The sequence below is a fragment of the Sarcophilus harrisii genome, chromosome 2, assembly GCF_902635505.1.
Source record: "Sarcophilus harrisii chromosome 2, mSarHar1.11, whole genome shotgun sequence".
NCBI classification, from domain to species: domain Eukaryota; kingdom Metazoa; phylum Chordata; class Mammalia; order Dasyuromorphia; family Dasyuridae; genus Sarcophilus; species Sarcophilus harrisii.
This window is the reverse complement of record NC_045427.1, coordinates 90,631,595-90,649,761: the sequence shown is the minus strand read 5'-3', so window position 1 is coordinate 90,649,761 and position 18,167 is coordinate 90,631,595.

Here is an 18,167-nt window from a genome sequence, read left to right as displayed (position 1 = left end):
ATTTTAGCACTTGTACTCTGAAATTTGACTTTCCAAATATAGGATGGTAGATACATGGTCAGATAGCAATTTGAAAGGTCTGGTATTTTAGTGAATTTCAAGCTCAAAATTAACATAGGGCAGCTAGGTGGTACAATGGATAGAGCACCAGCCCTGAAGTCAGGAGGACCTGCATTCAAATTTGACTCCAGGAATTTAACACTTCCTAGCTGTGTGACCCTGGGCAAATCACTTAACCCCAATCGCCTCAGTGAAACAAACAAACAAACAAATGAATAAATCAATAAAATGGAGCAGACAAAATAGTGTGATCCTGAGTTTCTATAAGTATAACTTTTAATAAAATATACATATTAGGTACATTATACTCTTCTCTCATCAGACTGCAATTAAGGATATCTTTCCAATTTTTAGGAACAGTGTAGAGGAGAACCCTGGGATGGTAAATGATGTTAATTATAGTTATTATTAACATCCTTAATTATGAGGATTAGGGGAACATGATAAATGTCATACAGAAGGAGGGGTATTTGTCCCATTTGTCTCCAAAAGACAGAACTAGTAATAACAAGTATAAGTTTCAAAAAGGGAAATACAAGGAAAAGTTTCCTAAGAAACAAAGCACTCCCAAAGTAGAATGAGTTGCCTTTGGAAGGAATAAATTTCCTCAGATTATCTGTATTTAAGCAATTTCCAGATATAGATTTTTTAAGACATGAATTGGTACATATACTAAGATTTCATCCCACACTGAAATTCTGTGATTTTTGTGATTTCAGCTATCATCAAGAAAGAAAAACTAATGAGAATTCATTGACAAATCTGTGTCAAAAAGTAACACTGAAACTAACTGATGTATGAGAAATTTTTCTAATTTTATGTCAAAACAATGGGAAGTTGGGATGAAGCTGGGTTTTAGAAAGAAGGAAGTTTTAGATGGCTAAAGCTTTTTGCACATGCTCCTCTATGCACAGATATTCTATAGAAGACTTTGATTCATTCTTCTGGGAATCTGCCTGCCAGCCAAGGAGGGTACACCTGAGCCAAAGACCTTGGTTCCCTTGAAACAGATGCCAAGCGACTTGATCCAAGAAAACGGCCAACAGCAATCATGGAAACAGTCTCAAATGGAGAGTTGTGCAGCAGGTGGTGCCACCTGTAGCCACCTGCTTCCAGCCAAGATAATCACCTTCCTCTAAGAGCAGCTGGCAGGTGGAAGGCAGTGTACCCAATTAGCAAATATATTTGGAGGCAGTAAAGTCATGGCTTGGACCCAGCTAAGCCTGCCTAGAGACTGGGGAATGCCAGGAGATTACTCTGGTCAATAGTGTGGGTTATGACCATCCCTCCCAGTAGTTTGTAAGTCAGGTGTGGAAATCAGAAGCTGGACAATAGAGGCTCATGCCAGTAACCATCAGTCTGAAAAGTGCACCACCTGCCAATGCCTCCATATGGAGCAGGGGGGAATTTTGAAGAAAGTATGATAATAAAATCATTTTAACATGAATTGAACTTATTCTAATCTAAGAACCTGATTTATATTTTAGATGTTTTAAGAGTTAAAGAGGGGAAAGAAAGGGAGGACAAATGTGTTGTTTTTTTTTTACCTTTCTCTTCCTTCTCACTTTCCATTTTATAATGGCTGCAAATAGTTTCCCATTACACTGGAGAGTAGCAGATGCTCATTACCATTTGTCAAATTAGGCATAAAGAGGGCAAACTGTTAGGGCATAAAACCCTCCCTATTGATGCTGCTGTGCCCTCCAAATTGAAAACCACAATTGAAACTGTAGTATTTCTCAAGAGTACACCAGGAACCAAATAGATGCCTTGAAATATATAGCACCTGTCACATGTAGTTTTTTAATGAACCATTTAAAAATAAATTTTAAGTGAGATTATTTAAGCACAATAAATAATCATTAAAGGCTTTATGTTGCAATGAAAGATCAACTGCCTCTGTTCATAACTTTCTAGTAAAAAAAATGACATTATAAATAGATAGATCCTGATAATTTTTTTAAATATCTAGGATAAGAATTTTTATCTCTTTATTTGATAACCCTATTCTAATGGATATCGATATCTCTTTGTTCAGTCTATCTCTTTCCTTACTCCTAAAGCATTTTTTAGAAGTTCTCTTGGTAGGAATAACATTTCTGTCATGAGTTTAGGAACCAGAAAATAGGGAAAGACACCTTATAGATACTGTATTTTCCTGATATTTAATATGAAAAATTATGTACATTGTTAGTGTAATTAATAAAATGAATCTCAATATTCTTACCCAAGATCAAAAGCAATCATTTTTTGAGAAGACAGTATAGTATTGAGGGGAAAATGACTGGAAACCAAGATATCTGGGTTCAACCCCCATATTTGCCACCTTTGACAAATGACAATTTTGCTGGGTGTCCATTTTTTCATATGTGAAGGAAGATGATTCAATTAGATTATCTCTTATTTACTTTCTATTTCTATGATTCTATATTTTAAAACAAAATGTTTAAAAATAATGCATATACTGCGATTTGAAATTCTCTCTATTCTGCTGTAACACATTTTCCCTCTAGCAACACATTTATCTTTTAGAATGTCAAAACATTAAAAGCCCCCTACCAGGTAAATGACCATTGAAGGGATTTTTCTTTTAATTTCCTTTGTGTGCTGGGACATTTGGGGAGAACCCAGGTGGGTCAGAAGAGTAGGCAGCAAAGGAATTTCACAAGCTCTTTGGTAACTCCATCTGGTGAGCATAAAGCAGAGCTGAATTTGGAGGCCCATCCGGTCCAATTCTTCCTATTTCAGTGGGGATCAGCACAGTATGGTGTCTCTTGCAGAAGTCAAGACTGTTTCTAAATAACAAACTATGAATAAGAAATTGGGGCAATGCTGAGATTCTGAACTGGTTCATGAATTTTTAAGCCTAGTCAGACCAATTTGAACAGGTATTTACCCCAAAGGCATAAATAGTCAGAAATAAATGTCTTATGTATATTGAAGGAAAGGAGGGGAAAACATTTTTTTTTAAAAGAACCTTAATCTCCAGCCCATCTGAATCCTAAAATTCTATGTTCCCCATTACTTACACTGACAATTTTATCTATAGTAAGAAGTTATATACTACTTTTTATTTGTGTCATTCCTTTTCTCCTTTTTGGCCTCCATTCTTGACTCTCTGATTTCTTTCTCTACCATGTCCCCTTCCTATTAGCTTCCTTCTTTTTCATCTTCCTTTTATATATGGTCTTGCCTGAGAAAATATAGGGTCTTTAAGGTTAGGAAATGACTGTCATTTTCTTTCTTTGTATTCCCAGAATTTCTTTCCACATTGCCTGGAACATAATAAATATTTTTAAATACTTGTTGATCTGGCTTGATTTTTCTACCTGAAGGAACATTAATTATGATCCCAGATATAGCATTCACTATGAAAGATAGTCATCTTAATAAAATCCCTTAAACCTAACTATCTATTTCCTGAAAATGTGCTCCTTAATACATTATGGACCCAATCGGATATGGATTAACACACACCAACCCAGAAAAGTACTATCTTGATATATTAAACATATGGAGACTGTAAAGTTAGGGAACAAACTTGAATCTGACTTTCCAACTTTACAGATAACAAAACTGAGTTCTAATTAAATTGTTTGACTATAAAGATACACAGTTGAAAAGTCAAGTCTAAATCTCTTGCCTTCAGACTTTTGTTCTAAGTTTTTAAGATGACAGATTTTTGAGATAGAAGAGACTTTAGAGATGGAAGGCCAAAGATATACAGTGTTGATTTGGAACTCAGTTCACAAGCAACTAAATCCTCGATCCACAATGTGAAAAGGATACATTATAGTAAATTAAAACAAGATTTTTAGGGGAGTGATATAAAATAGAGGCAATGATCTATAGATCAGCAAGAAATGAATCATAAAAAGTAGGATTTAAAGTACTCAATTTCTTATACTTGCTTCTACATTATTTATTGGTGATAAGCTAGGTTGAAAAAGCATGATAAATAGAGTTCTATCATCTCCTGAAATATATAATAAGAGGAATGAAACATTATGAATATAAAATACAAATTAAAAAAAACAACACACAATTTTACCATGGTAACAACGTAGGCTAGTTTCCACAGGAAATACACACACACACACACACACACACACACACACATACACACATTAATATATTATTATTCCAAATTATATACACATAAATGTCTCTGACTCACTTATCCATGTTTTCTCACATCCTAAAATAAAGCAAGGGTGGGGGATCCTCTACAAGGAGAGATATCAATATCATTGTGTTAAACTTCTAGTTCTAATAGTCCAGTATTTATAGTTCTTAATGTTAACTGTCCTAGATTATAAATACAGTCCCAGTTCTTTACTATTCAGACACCAAGGGATCACTTTACCACTGCTTCATTACATGCAATTAATCCAAGACCAATTTAGCATTTTTTGTGATACTGTTTTGCTTTTTTGTCTAATTTTTTATTGTTTTATTTTACTTTTTTTTAATGAAAATCTACAACATCATTATTTTGTCAATTTTTGCTCTCAAGGCTAATTTCTGGCTAACTTAGATAATACATTCTCTGTTGTTTCTTTTATGCCTTTAATTTCTGAGGCTTTATGAGCAGTCAGTAAATAAACAAGGACTCATGAAGTACTTATAATGTGCCTGTACTATCATAGATTCTGGAAATACAAATACAAAGAAGGAAACAATTTGTTCTCTCAGAAAACTTGCATTCTAACTGAGGAAGCAACAAGTACAAACAAACAAAAATAAATAGAAAAAAAGAATAAAGACCAAAAAAATAAGGCTATTATTTGCAACTTTAGGAGAAGATATTAGAAGCTGGAAAAGAGAATAAAAGCATTTATCAAGAATTAATTTTAAAAATAAATGTAAAAAGAAACCCAGCCCAAAATAGCTTATATTACATCATGTTTTATTATCATGGGGGAAGAAATCTTTAAATAACTGTACATTCCAAATCTATGCAGAGTAAATAGAAGGGAAAACATTAGAACCTGGGGGTAACCAGAAAAACTTCCTACATAAGGTGGGATTTGATCTGAGATTGTGAAGAAAGAGAGAAACTAAGAGGTAGAGGCAAGGAGAAAAAGAATTCCTGCCATAGCCTAACCTGTGGAGTGGCAAGGAAACTGGAGATGACTTGTTTGTGAGAAACAGCAAATGAGACAGTATAGATAGATCATAAGAAACATAGGAGAATTTTGCTGTTGTTTAGTCATTTTTCAATTATGTCTGGCTCTTTGACACTCTTTTTAGAGTTTTCTTGGTAAAGGAACTGGGGTGGTTATTTCCTTCTCTAGCTCATTTTACAGTAAGGAAACTGAGGCAAAAAAAAAAAACTGCCCAGGGTGAAAGAGCTAGTTAAATGCCTGAAGTTGAATTTGAGAAGATGAATCTTCCTGATTTTATGCCCAGGAATCTATCCATTGTGCCTCCAGCTTTCTCACCTAGAAGAGGATAAAGTATATATAAAAAAAAAATCTAGAAAGGTATTTGATTGGTGAGCTAGAAATGCCAAAGGATTCTATATTTGATCTTGTATAAATTTAATTTTGGGGTGACTACTTATTTGGAGTTTAATTGTGGGGTGACATAGTCAAAGCTGCACTTTAGAAAACTTACTTTGGAAATGAATACTCAGTAAAGTAGGCTGCTTCCTATTGCCTCCAGGATCAAATAGAAAATGTTCTCTTTGGCTTTGAATACCCTTTTGTAACATATTCCTCCTTGTCTTTCCTTACATTTTACTACCTGACAAATACCCTTCGATTCAGTTAACACTAGCCTCCTGACTGTTTCATAAGCATGAAATTCCATCTCTCCTAATCCCTATACTTAAAATTCTTTCCTTCCATTACTTCAAAGACTGATTTCTGTGGCTTCCTTTAAGTTCCAACTAAAATCCCATTTTCTAACAGGAAATATTCCCCATCCCCATTTAATTCTACTGCCATCCTTCTGTTAATTATTTCATATATACCTTGCATATAACTTGCTTTTTATATAATTGTTTGCATGGTGTCTCTCCCAAAAGATTGTTAGTTTCTTGAAGACAAAGACAGTATTTTGCTTTTTTGGTCCCCTCAGTGTATAGCAGAATGCACACAGTAGGCATTTAAGCAATGCACACTGATTAAAGTGATCACGAAAGGCTTCATGAAGAAAGTAGTATATTGAAATGAGACATTCTATTAAGCAGAGGTGAAGTGAGATGGGGGAGCAGTATTCCAGGTGTGGGGTACAATCATTTTCAAGGCATAGAAACATAAAAACTTTTTTTCAATTTTTAATTATTTTAATTAATTTTATTTTATATATAAAATATTTTATTTTATTTTATATATTTTATTATTTTATTTTATTATGATATTTTCTTTATTTTAATATAATAATCACAACACTTGCCACACCATGAAGGTGATTGTGAGTTTTCAAAGCATTTGTTAGCAGAATGTAACTGTGTTATAAGTTGTAAAGGCTATTATTTCCAGATTTGTGATGGGCAGTGTGTTTCATGCTTGAGGAAAACTCATATGAGTTTAGGAAATATCATTACTGGAAGGTTGTTCACTAAGGTCTTCCCCCCAAAAAACTCCCCCAAACTATCTTTTAAGTTAATATATTTTGTGTTAGACAGAGGTTCTCAAAGTGTGCTTTTAGGTTCCCCAAGACACTATCACAGAGATACTGTGAAGTCAAAACTATTTTCTTAACATTGCTGGCATTTTAATCTCTAATGCAGCAATTATAAATATATATTACCCATATGTATATGTGGGTACATACACACAGACATATATCTATGTTTGTGTGTATGTATGTATGTATGTATGTGTATGTATAAATATATATATATATATATACTCTCAAACTAAAAAGTTTGAGAAATTACTATTATAAGCTATGTCCTTACTGAAAAAATTCATAAATCTTTAAAATGAAGCATTTTAGGAGGGGTAAAATTATCTTCAATTCATCTTTCTAAAGTTTCTCCATTATTGCTAAAGTGTTTCCCAAAAAATTCTCTATTGTCGTTTAGAATTCATTTTATTCTCCACTAAGACACCTCCCATAATTGGTTAAGACCAAATCTTATTTTACCCTAAAGTATACTTGATGCTTACAATTTATTGCTTAATTATTTTTCATCTATTGAGTAATTCATTGTTTTACAAGAATGCCACAATTGTTTGTATATTAATAAATAACATTTATCTAGTAGAGAGGAATTGAATATATTTATTTCTCTGTTCATATCTCCATGGTTCTAGGATTGGAAGCTTTTATAAAACAGTGCTACATCTGAAGTTATTCTGAATAAAATTGTTGCTGAATCAGTTGGCTTTTCTTGAGATTTTCATTCTATCACGATTATTTTTTTTTAACCATCTTTCATCTTTTGGGCCATTTTGTAACATTTTGTAAATATTTCAGTAAAATTTTATTCTTCTCCTATCCAAGTATTAACCAGACCTGACCCGGCTTAGCTTTTGAGATCAGATGAGATCAGGTACATTCAGGATGGTATGACCAATGTTGTTTGCTTCCATTTTGTTTTCTTTCTTGGTTTTTTCCCCTTTTTGGGACTAAGTGTAGATCACAATATAGTATTTTTGCATTTTGTTGTTATTGTTGTTTGCTTGCATTTTGTTTTCTTTCTATTTTTTCATTATTGATCTGATTTTTCTTGTACAGTATGATAATTGTGGGAAAATGTATAGAAGAATTGCACATGTTTACCAAATATTGGATTACTTTCCATCTAGGAGAGGGGCAAGAGAAGGAGAAAAAATTTTGGAGCATAAAGTTTTGCAAGGGTGAATGTTGAAAACTATCTATGCATGTGTTTTGAAAATAAAAAAGCTTTAACAAAAAAAAAAATTATATCCTCCTAATCCAGACGGTTAAATAGCCCACTCCTGCACATCAAATTTATCCTGATAATGTTTTATTCACCTGGAATATTGATTCTATGATAACTCACATTTCAGTAGGTTTTTGAATCTCATATGTATAAAAAACAGGATTTGAGGTCATCTAAAGTCATGATTTTTACTAGTTTTGAATGATATGCACCTCTTACTGCCTCTATTCTCATTGCAATGGAGAAAAAAAAAATAAAAAAGAAACACTCTCCTTGCTGTCCTCACTTGCACATCACACTAACTGTGACTGTTTTCTTTATACCAAAGCATTTGAAGTCATCCCTTTGTGTGACTGACCATTACACTGAAAACAAAATTTGTTACCAGATGATATCAGCAAAGCCACATTGAGAGAATCAGTAGTTTGTGATTCCTGGCTACAGTCAATGGAAAACATCTTTCTTGTTTAGGCTAAGATGTCTGAGATATAAGACGACTCTGTACTCTAAGCTAGTCAGTCACAAGATATACACAAAAAAAGATCCTTTCATCATTCTATCCATAGGGAAGGGATGGTCAGATTAAATTAGATAAAAATAATATAAAATAATAAAATAAAATAATACAATATTTAAAATTAAATTAAATTAGATATTAGCTATAATAGTTATTAATTATAATAAATTAGATAATTATAAATAAAATAAATGATAGATATAAATATATATTAAATAATAAAAATAAAGACAATAATAATTAGATTAGATATTTATATGGCACTTCCAAGTTTTCAAAGTATTTTGCATAAAGTGTCTTATTTGATTCTCACATACTGTTAATTACTATTATTAAAGCTGAGAGGGTAAATAACTTGTTTTGGATTTCACAGTTACCATGAATCTAAATATCAATAGAATATGGTAGGAAAAAGATCTTGGAGGAAATTCAAAATAACACCTATGCTGTGGTCTATGGGAAGATGTACAGTGAAAGGAAAAGCAAGACAAAGGAAAAACAGGAACGTAAGAAGGAAGAAAATATAAAAAGTCTTAATTTTTAGAGATGGGGAGGTCTATTCAGTTTGTATGTAATGCTATTACAATTTCTAAATTATTAGACATCAGGATTGGAGCATTGTCTCCAGAATGCAACCCTTAGAAAAGAATGTTCCCCAGGAAGTCAAGAATAACTGTAATCATAATAATATTTTGGATTTAATGATACCATTCAATTGATAAAAATTTTCAGGGCCACATAAAATTGTTCCTTACACAGAAGGCACTCTATTTTCATTAAATTATGTTTTATTCATGTGTCTAGGTTTTAGTTTATGAAAAGTACCAGCCTCTCAACCTTGGTCCCAGGAGATGAATTACAGGAATGAAAATTTCAGTCCAGCAGTGTATGTTTCCACTATGTTTCAGAAGGCCAGGTAGCATCATGTCAGACAAGTATGGTCAAGTTAACTGGAGCTCTCATTAAAGGAATTCTCACTAAAGGAACAAAGAATTGTCATAATCTGATATTTAGCTACAAGATTGACAAGGTTATTGTTCTTAGTAAATGCTGAGGTAACTACTGAAAATTAAATTTGGTTATTTTACTATTTACCAGGTTTTTATTTCTCAAATAAAGTACATAACAATTTACTAAGCATCTGCAAAGCAGCATGCTAAATATTTCCTCAATTAGTTTACAAATCAAATTAGTCGAACAATAGAAATTCAAAATGAGTTAAATAATGAGAAAATAATTGAATAATTATAAAGATAGGGACGAGAAAGGATCTGTGAGTTAATTGATAGAGAGCTCCCAATAAAAAAAATAAATCTTTGCCAATGCAGATCTACAAGTTCATTGTGTTTTATTGGATATAAAGGAGACAATAGTTAGATATCTTGGAGCAATTCAGTTGTTCAGTGAATGGAATATTATGCCTGGAGTCTGTTAGACCTGTGTTCAAATGCCACCTCAGACACCTATCAGCTATGTAGCCACAATAAGTCACTTAATCTTTGTCTGCTCCTGTTTCCTCATCTGTAAAAAAAGGAACATATTAAGACTTATCTCACAGGGTTGCTATGAAGAATAAATGAGATAATACCTGTAACACACTTAGCACAATACCTGACACAAAATAAGTGCTAAATAAATGATTATTCTTTCCTTTCTAATGTCTGGAGACACCAAGAGATTAAGGAACAACCAGACTCACAAAGCCAGTATATACTATAGGTAGAATTTTACCTCAGATCTTCCTAATTCTGGCAATAGCTTTCAATGATCACACTTCTAGTAATATAGAAAGATATAAGGAGAGGACACACAAATGCCACTGAACAGTCTTCAAATATATAACTTACAGGAAAAATGCTATATATTTAGGGGAAGGAGATACTGCTGTAGTTTGGAGTGGGCTGAAGGGAATTCATAAGGGGAAAAGGGTTTTGAGGTCGACCTTGACAATGAACAGAACTTGGTTTTGTAGAAAATATGCTGGTTAGACCTTCAGCATCCCTGTATGTTCTAGGAGTAGAGCCAAGATGGCAGAGTAAAGCCAGGAAGCTGCTTGAGCTCTCCCAGTTTCCCTCAAAAACCACATGAAACCAAGCCTCTAAACAAACTCTGATGGAATGAAACCTCTCTCCAGCTCAAGATACAGTTAAAAAAAACTTCAAGAAAGATCAGTCTCACTGGAAAATCCAGCTCAGATAGACTCTGGGAAAACCAGTGAGAGAGTCAGCAACAATAAATTAGAACTAAGACCCTCAGTCCTACCTTAGTAAGGAGCACAGCAGAGGGGCAGCTTCCAGTCCCAGCTCAAAAGGTAAAGTCTGTGAAACCAGACACTTTCCTGAACAGAGCAGGCAAAACTACTACCTCCAAACACAAGCAGCCCCTGTGGTCAAAGCCAAGACTCAGAGCTGCACAGGAAGCTTGGGACAGTGTCCCATTTATCACAGGAGCAGAGTTCCACCATAAAAGTAAAAAAAAAAGAGGAAATACCAAAAGAAAAGGAAAGAAAAGGAGCAAGAAATATAGAAAAGAACCTTGATCTTGGAAAGCTACTTTGGTGACAAAGCAGAACAAAAATTATATTATATTATAAAACAGCACTCATCAAAACCATTTGGTACTGGCTAAGAAATAGAGCAGCTGATCATGAAATAGTTTAGATACACACTCCACAATAAGCAAGGCCTATAACATAGATGTACATATCATACCTCATACCAAAATAAGGCCAAAATGATACATGATTTGAGCATAAAGAATGATACCATAAAAAAATTAGGAGAACAAGATCTTTGGAGAAGGGAGAAATTTATGACCAAAGAAGAACTAGAGAACATTATGAAAGGCAAACTGGACAGCTTTGATTACATTAAATTAAAAAGGTTTTTGCGCAAACAAAAACAAGAGAAGCAAGATTAAAAGGGAAATACAAAGCTGGGAAAAATATTTACAGCCAGTGTTTCTGATTAAGTCTCAAAAAACTGTATGAAACTTATAAGAATAAAAGTCATTTCCCAACTGATAAATGGTCAAAGGATATCAAAAGACAATTTTCAAATGACAAATTAAAATTATTTATAATTATATGAAAAAATGCTCTAAGTCACTATTGATTAAAGAAATGCAAATTAAAACAACTCTTAGGTATCAACTTACACCTCTCAGGTTGGCTAAGGTGACATGAAATGATATTATGAATTTTGAGGGGATGTGGGAAAACTGGAACACTAATGCATTGTTGGTGGAGTTGTGAACAGATCCAACCATTCTGGAGAACAATCTGAAACTATGCCCAAAGGATTATAAAACTGTGTATACCCTTTGATCTAGCAGTCCCATTACTGGGTCTATATCCCAAGGAAATCATAAAAGAGAGAAAAGGACTCCCCTATGCAAAGATGTTTGTAGCAAGTCTTTTCATGGGAACAAAGAATTGGAAAAAGAGTAGATGCCCCTCAATTGGGGAATGACTGAATAAGCTGTAGCACATGAAGGTAATGGAATATAATTGTTCTATAAAAAGTGATGAACAAACTGATTATAGAGAGTCCTAGAAAGATTTACATAAACTGATGCTGAGCAAAAAGAGCACAACCAGGAATACCTTATACATAGTAACAGCAAAAATGTGCAATGACCAACTGTGATAGACTTGATTCTTCTAAGCAGTTCAGTTATCCAAAGCAATCCCAATAAACTTTGGATAGAAAATGCCATTTGTAGCCAGAAAAAATATGTGAGGAGACTGGGTGTAAATCAACACAAGATATGTTCGCTTTTTCTGTTTTTTTTTTTTTTTTTTTTATCTCTTTCATTGTTTTTCCCTTTTGCTCTGATTTTTCTCTACTTCCAATATGATTCATAAACCAGTGTTTATTAAAACTAAATAAACTTACAAAAAAAGACCTCTAGCATTTCAAGGAATCTGAGAATTTTTATTATTATTATTGGATAACCATACTATGCATTTTGTTTCAAGGTCTTTGCTATTATTTTATTATATGTGAATAATTCTGATATGCACACTGTCATTTATTTTTCAGTTATTTTTTTTCCTTTTTAGTAACAGAACTTACCTTAAAACAGTTGTGCTAACTATTAATTGTATTTGTCTGCTAATTAGCACTTCCTTTGTCACTGAATGTTATACCAGATTGGATTTCCCACTGGGAAATTACAAAAATACCCAAAACAAAATAAAACCAAAAGACAAAAAAAAAAAAAAAAAAAAACCCAAAAAACTAGACACTAGAGCTTTCAGTTGCTATGAACACATTAAGTAAGGTGGATATTTGTAGAAAGTTTTGATATCTTGCTAAGAGTTGAGATTTAGCAACAGAAGGGGATTCAAATGCATGTATCCAAAATAATGGGTCATCTCAGCTTTTTCATCTAAACTCTTGTCAACTCTAATTCATTGTGACTCCACATGGAACTTAGAACTCATTAGGAATCAATTAATATCTGAATAGAAATGGTATGGTGAACAGAGTATGACTGAAGAGAAATGAAATTAATCTTGGAAGATCAATTCCAATGGAAAAAATGACCACTGTTGTCACACAAGACTTAAAAAAATGATTATTCAAAGTGGAGAAAAGAGGCTTGAAAGATATTACATAATATCTGAAAATTTTTATAGGCTCTGTAAGTTAGATTTTACTATAAATTTGAATGCCATGGTATGGCATGGTTCTAAAGAATTGAGCCATGAGAGTCACATTGAGATAAATTTTTGTACCTAACAGGGCAGAGTTTGTTAATTACCATTCAGCAAGCAATAATGTTCTTCTTCAACTGACTTGGGGAGAACAGAGAGAAATCGAGTATTTAATAATTAATATATAAAAGGGTGAATGCATAAAAAATTTGAAGCATAAACTATTAATTTATTTAGAACATATTTTAATGTTCAATTCATATGAAATATGACAATTCAAGAAAAACTTCCATTATTATCTGAAAGAAATTCCTTGAAAATTGACTGCCAATTCCTTTCTTCTTTGTAATGATTGTTAAATAATTTTCCAACTTCTTAGATAAGTCTTTTATGTCTGCCTAATTCTGAGAATGGATCTGTAATATAATATATACAGAACAATATCAAGAGGTGACATATATCTGTCCCTGAATAGTCCTCAAATACAATAAATTCTTTGTATTCAGAAGCTATTACCCAGGGTGGAGTGTAGAAGGAACCCATGAATGATAAAGAATACACTAACTATTCAAACCCAATTATTATCAGTAATAATGCTGAAAATCCTGGGCACCTAAGTAGCTTAGTGGATAGAGTGCTGTGACTGGTTTTCAAGTCTGGACTCAGACACTTAGTTACATGACTCTGAGCTAGTCACTTAATCCTGTTTGCCTCAGTTTCCTCATCTGTAAAGTAAGCTGGAGAAGGAAATAGCAAACCATTCCAGTATCTTTCCCAAGAAAACCCCAAGTGAAGTCAGAAAGAACATGGATATGACCCAATCACAGCAACAATTGATAATGCTTAGCATAGAAATTATTGGTTTTGAAATTTTCTTAAAGCATCTGTTTTGGTGTTTTGAGGTCTCCCCATTTATTTTCTTCATTGTCCAATCTGTCTTCCACATACAGGCCAAAGTGATTTTCCTAAAGTCCATGTTGCTTCCCCACTCAGCATACTCATGGAGCTATTTACTATCTCCAGCAAGAAATGTGAGCTTTTCTGAGTGGTATTTAAAGCCCTTCATTACTTGCCTAATACTTACATTTCAGACCTTACCATATACTCTATGGTCCAGTTAAATTTGCAAAGATCTATCTCTCTGTTCCTCATATACTACACTCATAGTCTCTATGTTTGTACTTTTATCCCTCATAACTGAAGCTTAGTCTCACCTCAATTCCCCCTTGTTTCCTTCTAGATTCAGCTCCTGATCTCCTTCTGTAGGAAGCTTTTGCTAAGTTCTCTAGCTGCTAGTTCCCCTCCCTCTCAAAAAATCACTTTGGATATATTTTAAATATATTCTTTTTTTTACTTATTTTTTCTTTATTTTTATTTATTATATATACATATGTATATTATTTATGCCTATATATTGTACAATTTCTTTACCCCAATAGAGGGGATGTGCCATAAAAGCCATGTACAAATAACTATATGTTGTAGTGAGAAAGTTCAAGAAAAGATACATCTATTATGAGTTCAAAGAAGGAAAAAGCACTTTTAACTGAGATGACTTAGGGAAAGACGTTAGGAGGTATCCTTGGCCTGAAGTTCCTTATCATTACATGTTTCAGAACTGGTATGAACAAAGAACTTGTGTTTTCAGTAGGAGAGAAGCTAGAACTTGTGGAATATGTTTCAGCAGGTAGGTGATTCAGGGCATAGTGTGCTGTCCCTGGAGTCAGGAAAATCTGAATTCAAATCTGGCCTCAGACACTTACTAGCTGTGTGACTCGGGACAAGGCACTTAACCCTGTCTGCCTCAGTTTCCTTATCTATGATATGCTCTGGAAAAGGAAATAAAATACCACCCCAGGATCTTTCCCAAGAAAATTCCAAATGGGAGCAACAAGAAATGGGACATGGTTGAAAACAACTTAGATATTCTTGCAAGCTTAAATAGTTTGATTTTGCAGGAACATAAAGTATGTAAAAGGGAGGGGCAGGTGGGTAGCACAGTGAATAGAGCAGCAGCCCTGAAGTCAGGAGGGCCTGAGTTCAAATCTGCCCTCAGATACTTAATACTTCCTAGCTCTGTGACCCTGGGCAAGTCACTTAACCCCAACTGCCTTAATACTAAAAACAAACAAAAAACAGAAAAAGAAACAAACACAAACCTATGTAAAAGGAAGAACTATGGGATCATTCATTAGAGTTAGATTATGGAAGGCTTTGAAGGCAAAGATTAGGAGTTTGGACTTTATTTTATAGATTATGGGGAGAAAGTGATATAATCATACTTTTATGTTTATAGTACTTATTTTATTTTATTTTCTCAAAGTTAAGATCTTTTTTCTCCAACCATCTCAAACATTGTTAGCCACCCATGGTAATTTCTCACTAGCAGAAAGAAATGGGACTTCCTACACATCATCAGTTGATTTTTTTGTCCTCAAAAACATTGGAGAATATAGCTAAAGTTTCACAAATAAACCACTGGGTGTACATTAAAGTTGTTATACTCTTTGGAATTTTTTCAGAATTTGCTTCCTCTTTGCAAGTGCAAAAATACTTATGCAGAGCTTGCCAGGTTAATTTGGAGTGTTAAGGATAGGAAAAGATAAATGTTTTATTCCATGACATTTGTTGTATATTCAGAATCAGCAGAGCCCTATGCTAGACACTATAGAAGCAATGGCAAAGTTTCTAATTGAGCTCAAATGTTTCTCTCAGGAATCTAGGTGGGTGGATACATTAAGAGGCTAGGTTAGAATTAGTTTTAGATACTGCTTTGCTGTACACTCTTAGCTTCATCCTGAATACCTTCAAAACTTTGAAATTTCAGAAAGTACAGGATAACTAGTATTGGGGGTATTATTTGTTAATAATGAAAAGGCTATAGATGTAAATTTTCACCTTTCACACAATTTTATTAAAGGATCGCTTATTTTCCTGAATACCTTCAAAACTTTGAAATTCCTGAAAGTACAGGATAACTAGTATTGGGGGCATTATTGGTTAACAATCAAAAGGCTATAAATGTAAACTTTTGCCTTTCACGCAATTTTATTAAAGGATTGCTTATTTCCTCCCTGCCCTCATTTAGCAAAGGGCAGAGATTATGGGTGGTATTGAGAGTTTGTAATGGGATGAATCCTTGAATGATAGAGCTTAAAGAAGCCTCATAATATATTGTTCCTTTATTCTGGTCTATTCCCTCTGACTCATTCTCAAAAAATGGAGAATACATTTAATTTCCTTTTAGAAATGGACATACACATTTTAGGGCTGTTTTTTTCCCAAATGACTTCTGCTCTCTGCTTCCCAAAACTTTCTCAAAATGTAGACTCTTTAAAAGAGTTCTTACTCATATGAGATCTTTTAATAAGAATTGTCTAGAATTTGACAAAGGGACAGAGGTCCTTTGGGTCTGTTCTTCACCTTTATAGGCTGTTTCAAGGATAGCATCCTATCAGCCATAGAAATGGCATCTTTCGTCTCTTTTGTGAAGACTGGTTCTCTCAACAGTGAGAAGCAAGAAAATATTTATTTAATTATTTGTTTCCTTATTCAAATATATGTGTAGAGCTATATGTGTATCTATCTATATATATATATGCATGTATCTATATGTACATGATGGAGTTATTCTCCAAGACTGAACACTATGATGTGACACTGATGTTTTAAAATATTAGCAGATATTAAAATAAATAAGTGAAATACAGATATGGGCAGATATACATATATCTCTAAAATATATATGTGACCTTTTATTTATGCTATTATATGATATGCACATAATATACAGTATAAATTCATTATATATGTGTGTCTATACATATATATGCTTAACGTTATTATCTTTAAGAAGAATGAGGAAATACAATTCAGAATATTGTTTATTTTTTTAAAATTTTATTTAATAGCCTTTTATTTACAGGTTATATGTATGGGTAACTTTACAGCATTGATAATTGCCAAATCTCTTGTTCGAATTTTTCCCCTCTTTCCCCCCACCTCCTCCCCCAGATGGCAGGATGACCAGTAGATGTTAAATATATTAAAATATAAATTAGATGCACAATAAGTATACATGACCAAACCGTTATTTTGCTGTACAAAAAGAATCGGACTTTGAAATATTGTACAATTAGCCTGTGAAGGAAATCCAAAATGCAGGTGGGCAAAAATATAGGGATTGGGAATTCAATGTAATGGTTTTTAGTCATCTCCCAGAGTTCTTTCATTGGGCATAGCTGGTTCAGTTCATTACTGCTCCATTGGAAATGATTTGGTTGATCTAATTGCTGAGGATGGCCAGATCCATCAGAATTGGTCATCATATAGTATTGTTGTTGAAGTATATAATGATCTCTTGGCCATGCTCGTTTCACTCAGCATCAGTTCGTGTAAGTCTCTCCAGGCCTTTCTGAAATCATCCTGTTGGTCATTTCTTACAGAACAATAATATTCCATAACATTCATATACCACAATTTATTCAGCCATTCTCCAATTGATGGGCATCCACTTAGTTTCCAGTTTCTAGCCACTACAAAGAGGGCTGCCACAAACACAGAATATTGTTTATACTCTTATTGGGAAGAAAAATTCTTTACTGACTTAAGTAAAGACATTGAAGACTTCAAATTTTTTTTAGTGTCTCTAATTATAAACTGAAATAGACTTATGTCTGTATATATGTATATTACATGCTTATATTCTTTTTGAAGACAAATATTGAATTACTTTAATATTTTAACAGATACTTAAAACATTAGTATGTGACATTTTTCTGATTGTGCATAAATATTTAAAAGCATTTGAACAGGTATTCTGGTTTTATTTATCTCTTAATCCTACCCAAAAGATTTTTAGTTTGACAAAGCACTGTAATTGCTCCCTAGTGGAGATGTCTAACTATCTATGTGTGACTCTAGTATTTAAGTCATGATAGTTGCTTGAATCTCTTCTAGTTAAATGGCATTTCCAGTGTCACATAGCTAGTATTACAGATACAAGTCTTCCTGAAGTTCTAGGTGGTGAATTGAAAGCATATTGGATTGAATTCAAACCTTATCTGTGT